Source organism: Dipodomys ordii, unplaced genomic scaffold, assembly GCF_000151885.1.
Source record: "Dipodomys ordii isolate 6190 unplaced genomic scaffold, Dord_2.0 Scaffold36, whole genome shotgun sequence".
NCBI classification, from domain to species: Eukaryota; Metazoa; Chordata; class Mammalia; order Rodentia; family Heteromyidae; genus Dipodomys; species Dipodomys ordii.
In genome coordinates this window covers 687,728-696,085 of record NW_012267252.1, presented here as the reverse complement: position 1 = coordinate 696,085, position 8,358 = coordinate 687,728, and positions in this window count along the sequence as shown.

The following is an 8,358-nucleotide window of genomic DNA, read 5'->3' as shown; positions in this document are numbered from 1 at the left end:
GTTTATTGGAGATAAGAGTTTCACGGACTTTCCTGCCTGGGCTCGCTTTGAACCTCGATCCTCAGATCTCAGCCTCCTGAGTAGCTAGGATTACAGGCATGAGCCACCGGTGCCTGGCAGAGATATAATTTTGTGATAGCAGTAATTAAATGAAGTGGGCACAGGACTGTAAAAGAGCAGCCTTTTTTAAGTTACTGAAGTTAAACTGATATAAATTAATGTACTAATTAATTAATTACTAATAATTAGTATTATAACTCTTAAAATGTTGAACATACTGCCATTATAACCATAAAGAAAATAGCTACAAAATATTCCGTCCCAAATTAGCTAAACAAGTGAGGTATCTGTAAACATGTCTATAATCCCAACAGTTAAGAGATAGAAACAGGAAGATTTTGAGTTCAAAGCCAACCTAGGCTTCATAGAAAGACCCTGTCTAAAAAGAATCAACTAAAGAGAAAAGAAGACAGTAATGCAGGAAAATGTGGTACAGAAAAGCTATATGGCATAATGACATATAAGAAATAGCAAAATGACCTAAGTCCTTACCAATTACTTTAAATATAAATGAATTAAAAAATAGAGATTGCTCTGTACGGTATTGTCACAATAAAAAAATGTAAAAAAATAGAGATTAGCAGAATGAGTTCTTTGAGAAAAAAAAAAACAAAACATCATAATCTAACTTATGATGCCCTAAATTCGAAGAAACAAATAGGCTGCAAGTAATGGAAAAATTTATTTTGTATAAACAGTAAAGGCAGAATGACAACATGGTTGAGCAATTCCACTTCTGGGTAAAAGTCCAAAAGAAAAGAAAGCAGATTTCGAAGACACATATCTGTAACACATGTTTACAACAGTCCTATTCACAATAGCTAATAGAATTCAAATCATTTAAACTTAATATCAAATTAATAGGTAACTCAAGAAGATGAGGGAATGAAAGGATGTTAATTTATATATAAATTAAACATCCCAGAACTTAAAGACATGAAATTTCATACTACATGATACCAAAACAACCACATCAAAATATTTGTAAAATAACTGTAAAATTTAGATAATCAGTATACAAACAGATTAAATCTTACAGAGGAAAACAGGTCCTATGAAAAAGATGGTGAAGTAAAATGGAATCAGATTTCTCTATTAAGCAAAAAGGATGGTTCTAAGAGAAATCAAACAATTAAATGAATAGAATCAAGAAATTTTCAGAAGAAATTTACCTAGCACTTTCTTAAGTAGCTAATGCTTCCCTAAATTTAAGGAGTAAGCCAAAAAAGTGCAAGACATAAAAACTAGAAAATAGAAGAAAATCCCAAAATAATATTAAAAAAGAAGTCCCCAGGATAAAACTTGGATTATCTAATGGCTCAATGTAGAGCAGGGATAGCCTCAGTTTACTCTAGAACAGAAGCCCTGTAACTATAACACAAATCTTGTTCCTAGGGCAGGCAGAGAAAGACAACTTCAGAAATTACTTCATGGGCTCTCTTATCATAAAATAGTATTTATTGGCCAACCCTCAGTGGTTCACACCTGTAATTCTAGCTACTCAGGAGGCTGATATCTGAAGATCAGGGTTCAAAGCCAGCCTGGGCAGGAAAGGCTGTGAGACTCTTATCTCCAATAAACCACTCAGAAAACCAGAAGTGGCACTGTGGCTCAAGTGATATAGCACTAGCCTTGAGCTGAGGGACAGCACCCAGGCCCAGAGTTCTAGCCCCACAACCACCAAAAAAAAAAAAGAAAAAGAAATCAAAATGAACTCTAGGATATGGAAGGAAATGAGTTGTTTTTTCCCTTCCTTTTTTTGTTTATCCTTCTTTGGAGGGCGGAATGAGGGGCAGAGAAATGGAGGAACAACAAAAGATGAACAAATGCAGCAGTGGTACTTACTAGCCACTATGTTGAAAATGAACTATACAACTTGTGAGTGGGGATAGGAGGGAAAAACTGGGAGAGGGTGAAGGAAGGGGAGACACTGTCCGAAAACAAATATACTCATAACCTAACTTATGTAACTGTAACCCCTTTACTATATCACTTTTATAATAACAATAAAAATATTAAGAAATAAAATGTAAAGTAAAACATTACTTCATGAGCATGAAAGAGCAAGAGAGCAACAGTGAGAGCAAGAGAAATTAACAAAAGAGCATTTTCCCATTCAAGCTGAGTCTACAAATTAAATGCCATGCTCTATTTAGTTCTAATGTTATGAAGTAGCAAATAAAATCTCACTGTTAAATGCAAATTCACTACAGAACAAAGGGAACTGCATTACAAAGGAAAATGAAGGAATAATGTGAGAAAGAAGAAGCAATGAGCTATAAAGCAGTTGGAATGAAACACAGATTGAGATTTTAAAAGTATCAGTGTTTCTACATTAATATTAGAAGTACACCATTAGAAATAGAATTATAGGGGCTGGGAAGGTGGCTCAGTGGTAGAGTGCTTGCCTTGAATGCATGAGGCCCTGGGTTCAATTCCTCACCACCACATAAGCAGAAAAGGCTGGAAGTGTTGCTATAGCTCACGTGGTAGAAAGCTAGCCTGAATTGCTGAGGGACAGCACCCAGGCCCAGAGTTCAGGCCCCATGACGGAAAGAAAGGAAGGAAGGAAAGATGGAAGGGAGGTAGGGAGGGAGAGAGGGAGGGAAGGAGGGAGGAAGAGAGAGAAAAGAAATGCAATGATAAATCTTGAAAACAACAACAAAAACATCATTAAAATACTATAACTGACTGGGTAGAATTGCTACCTAATAAGCATGAGGCCTGAGTGCAAACCCCAGTACTACCAATAACTTAAGTAAATAAACAAGTAACTTCCTGTAGGGATATTTCAATCTATTAGAAAGTTAACTGACTGGATAAAGCCTGTAAGTGGCTTCAATAGGAATGTGAAAACACTTAGAATTTGTATATCTTGTTTAAACATTCATTTTATCAACATTAAGATCTTATCATTTTCCTAGTTGTAGAAAATATTTTATCTTACTTTATACTTTGCTGATATAAATTTTTTGTGATCTACCTTTCCTTTGTTTCCTCCTGCCCTTGTTTTCCTAGAGATTTAAGAGTTATGTCAAGGAAGCAAACTTTTGGATTTGTTAATCTTCTTTACTGAATATTTTATTACTTTCTACTATTTATCTTATTTCCTTCTTTCATAACTTTTGGGTTAACTTTTTGTTTCTAATTTTTTTTAAGCAAATCACTAAACTGTTTACAGCCTTTCTCCTTTCTTATGCAGGCATTTAAACATACAAATTCCCCTTTAAGTGCTCTGTTAGCTGCATTCCCCAACTTTTACTTCATTATCATCCAGTTGAAAGTATCTAGATACTTATAAGGGTTTAGAAAAGTAGCATTCTTAACAGCAGTTAACGTGCTTACCCCCTAATCATATACTCTTTTAATCCCCTGGTGCTGGGGCTTGAACTCTGGGCCTCAACACTGTCTCCAAGCTTCTTTTGCTTAACACATCACCATTTGAGCCATAGCACCACTTCTGGCTTTTACTGCATAGTTCATTGGAGTCTCACCAACTTTCCTGCCTGGACTGGCTTTGAACCACGAACCTCAGATTTCAGCCTCCTGAGTAGTTAGGATTACAGGTGTGAGTCATTGGCACCCAGCTCATATACCCTTAGGGTAAGTCCCTCTTAGCTCTCAACTCTCCCAGCCTCCATCTACTCTGCTGCTCAGTCCATGAACTGAGGTGTTACTTTTAGCAATTATATTTCAATTTCCAATATCTGCAATTGATTTAGAAAACTTATTCCTGGTCTATGTATCAATTTTCTACTCTAAGAATATTAGTTTACTAATTATTAGTTATCTCATTGACTGTGAATACCCTATTTGTCTCTCTTCTTTCACAGTTTAAAGTCCTTATGAGGCTAGTGATAACTGTGAACTCATCTTTGCAGTTGTCATTTCTGGCTGGTCTTTATAGTAGAAAAAAGGAAAGGCCTTTTGTCTGCCTTCAACAGAAGTGGGCAAGCCAGAGATGGGCTAACAACAGGATGCAGTTGCTGGTCTTATGAGCTCCTCTTTGCTCTTTCCTATCAGACATTTTTACCTGCCTCAAGACCTGCCCTTGCCTGAAAACTAAACACTTGTAGCACTTAGTTTTTGGTGAATATTTTATTACTACAAATTATTGTACAGTTTCCTCAAGACTTAAGCATTATAGTTGGCAAATAGTAGGAGTTCAATAAGTGAATATACAAAGAAAAGGGAAAAGAAACTAACATTTAAGATCCATCCTACCTTATTTTCAGTATTTAAAGTAAGTTACTACAAAACTCAAGGGTTATCTACCTGCGCTAGGCCCTCTACATGATCGTAATTAATATTCATTATAAGTCAACCGTGTAGGTTCTATTCATTAGAGTCTAAGTACTACGCAGTTAGAAACTTACATGTCTCTTGTAAAAGTCTAGTTTTAAGCAGTCTAGGACTGATACAGTGTCAGGGGCCCACATCCCTTACATTTCATTGTCTATCCATTCTTAATTTTCTACCCTTGGTGGCTCAGAGTTACCCACCACTATATCTTGATTCCATTAAGTAAAAGAGAAGTAGAAGGAAAGGGCACACCTTCAGGAAACACCTTCGCTTTCTCAGAGGTATGAATTGAAATTTGCCCACATCTTTTCTGTCCATCTCAATGGTCAGTACTAAGCCAAGTGACCTACTTAGAGGAGGCTAATTCCTTATTTTGGAAAGTTCTGTACCCTGCTAAACTTGACAACTGTCCTTTTACAAAGGTAAGAATGGATATTACATGCAATTACTGTTTGTCTTTCATTGAATCCAAGAATCTAAAAGAATGTTTCTAACAATACTTTATTACCACTTCAAAAATTTATCATGCATTTGTTGAAGTAAAACTTTATTTCTTTAGTCATGGTCTATTTATATCACTTCTGTGTATATTAAAAAACTTTTATAGCCAGGTGCTGGTGGCTCATGCCTGTAATCCTAGCTACTCAGGAGTACTCAGGAGGCTACATCTGAAGATCATGGTTGAAAGCCAGCTTGGGCAGTAAAGTCCATGAGACTCTTACCTCCAATTAACCACCAAAGAGCCAGATGTAGAGCTGTGGCTCAAGTGGAGAGTGCTAGCCTTGAGCAAAAGAGCTCAGGGACAGCATCCAAACCCTGAGTGCAAGCCCCAGAACTGATGTGAGTGTGTGCACACACACACAAGCATATGTAAACTAAATAACTTAACATGTTCCAGTAGAACTGTGGCTACAGTGTCAGCCTTGAGCAAAAAAGCTGAGACAGCACCCAGGTCCTGAGTTCAAACCCCACTAGTTGCACAAATGTGCATGTGTGTGTTTGCACACACACAAAGATGGTCCTAAAATTTCTTCACCTTCATATTCTGACTGTTTTCAACTGGTTCATATATATTTGAGGTTTTCTATGTAGTATAAATCTCTGCATTTCTTTAAAAAGTACTATGCTGCCAGGCACTGGTGGCTCATACCTATAATCCTAGCTACTCAGGAGGCTGACATCTGAAAGTTGTGGTTTGAAGCCAGCAAGGGCAGGAAAATCCATGAGACTCTTATCTCCAATAAACTACTCAGAGAAAGCCAAAAGTGGCACTGTGGCTCAAGTGGTAGAGCACCAGCCTAACCACAAAGAAGCTGAGGGACAGCATCCAGGCCCTTAGCCCAAGCCCAATGACTGGAAAAAAGACCTGCTATGCTAGGGAGAGGGGAAGGAGGGAGTAAAAAAAAAGGGAATGCATATGTTCAATGCATGTATGAAAATGTCATACTGAAACCAATTACTTTGTACAATGAATATGCATTAGTAAAAGGCTATTACCTCTGATATTTTCTTGCAAAAATTGCTGACATGTATTCAGTAGGTTTGGATGCTGGCCATGACCAAGATATAGATAAGAATTTGGAATTTTTTTGGGGGGTGGGGGGAGGCTGGGAAGGGATGTGAAGGGTAAACAAAAGGAGGAGGCTGCAATGCTTGGTAAGAAATGTACACATTATCCTGCCCATATAATTGTAACCCCTCTGTACAGTATGTTCACAAATAAAATTTAAAAAAAAGAATTTGGAATTTTTACAAATTGTAGAAGTAGAGAGTGAACACTGTGGAACAGCTATCTATCCTGGCAACATGGTTATCATGTACACATCATTTGTACCAGTAAATGAAGCTCATAGAAATAGTCTGAATAGGGCTCCGGTGGCTCACGCCTGTAATCCTAGCTACTCAGGAGGCTGAGATCTGAGCATCACAGTTCAAAGCCAGCCCAGGGAGGAAAGTCTGTGAGACTCATATCTCCAATAAAAGACTGGAAGTGGCACTGTGGCTCAAGTGGTAGAACACTAGCGTTGAGCTGAAGAGCTGAGGGACAGTGCCCAGAGTTCAAGCCCCAAGCCTGACCAAAAAAGAAAGAGAAAGAAGGAAGGAAGGAAGGAAGGGAAGGAGGGAGAGGAAAGGAAAGGAAAGAGGGAAGGAGGGAGAGAGGGAGGGAGGGAGGGAGGAGAAGGAAAAAGAAATGTTCTGAATTTGTAAAAGATAGACAATTTCTAAATTCTGAAGCTAAAACCAAGTCCTCTATAAAACAACTCTGAAATACAAGTGTACTGTAGGCAAGGAAACTGGCATTATTACAGACTATGCAAGTATAAACATCTGAACATTTAGTTTTAGTTTTTTGTTTTTTCTACTTTTTTTTTTTTTTTGGGTCCGGTCGGGTACCTGAACTCTGGGCCTGGGCACTGTCCCTCAGCTCTTCAGCTCAAGGCTAGCACTCTACCACTTGAGCCACAGAGCCACTTCCGGCTTTTTTCATTTTGCTTATGTGGTGCTGAGGAATCGAACCCAGGGCCTCAGGCATGCAAGGCAAGCGGTCTACCACTGAGCCACCTTCCCAGCCCACTTCTGAACATTTAGGAGGTATGATTTAACCTCCAGCATAAGTATAAAATAGAAGTGCTTCTCTTTAAACCCTACAGTTGTAGGCATTTGTTTGGAAATACCTGTGTAAATGCAATGACACACATTTATAATATTCAGTGAGTCACTTCTGCAGGATGTAAACTGGAAATCAGTGGTGCAAATAAAGGTTGGGGGATGGTGGCTGGTACAATGAAATTTTAGAGCCAACAGTGGCAATATCATCATTGGTATAAACCAGTGTCTAACCAGAAGGTGGAGATGGGATGTTCTCACTATGTAGTCTTCCAGTGTGAACTTAGGAGTATGTCTTGGTGGCTAGTGTCCAAGATTTCTCTGATTATCCTAGAGACTCTGTGAACCTCCTTTTTTATCTTTTCTTTTTTGGTAGTGGGGGTTGAACCCAGGATGTAGCACTTGCTAGGCTCGCACTTTGCCACTAAACTATATCCCATCCCATCCAAGTATTTTTAACTCCTTCTGCTTAAACTGGCTTCCATAAAATGCAGTGGAGAACTGTAACTGACACCTAGGCCTCCTCATTTTTCAAGCTTCCAAGCTGTTCCTGACCTACATGTTACTTTTGATGTTACCTTCACCTTAAGTACATAGGGCTGGTTCCTTGGCATCACTCTGCATTTAGATCCTTATGGAAATGCCTATGTTCTATGAACTTTTTATGCAGGAATATAATTTGAAGTAAATATACTGTAATGTGGAATGAAAGGATTTGAAAATTGTATTTCTGATAAAGGATCTATATGATATGTAAAGAACAATCATAACTCAATAATAAGAAAAACCAATTAAAATCAGGGAAATGATCAGGAGGATTTTGGTTCAAGGCCAGTTTGGACAAAAAGTTTATGAGACCTTATTTCAACCAATGAAATCTGGGTATAGTAGTGTGTTTCTGTCATCCCATCTATGTGGGAAGTGTAAATGGGAGGATTGAAGTCCCAGACATCCTGAGCATAGTTGTAAAATTTACTCAAAAAATAATGAACGATGGCTCACTCCTGTAATCCTATCGGAGATCTGAGGATCTCAGGCAGCCCAGGCGGGAAAATCCCTGGAAGTCTCCAATACACTACTAAAAAGTCAGAAGTGGAGGTGTGGCTGAAGTGGTTGAGGTTCAGCCTTGGGCATAAAGCTAAGGGACAATGCCTTGGCCCTGGGTTCAAGCCCTAACATTGGTGCACAAGCAAACACATCCACAAAGCAGCAGCTAAGTAAGTGTCAAGTGAATGTTACACAAGGTGTAATTCCAGGTCTTTAAAAACAAAACAAAAAGCAACAAAAGCTACAGTATTTTGTTCTTACTTTCCCTTTTTACTTTGTGTCTGCCTTAAAACTACTTAGGTTCCTATTTGTAAATCCAATCTAATTAGATCTTCTGGTCAC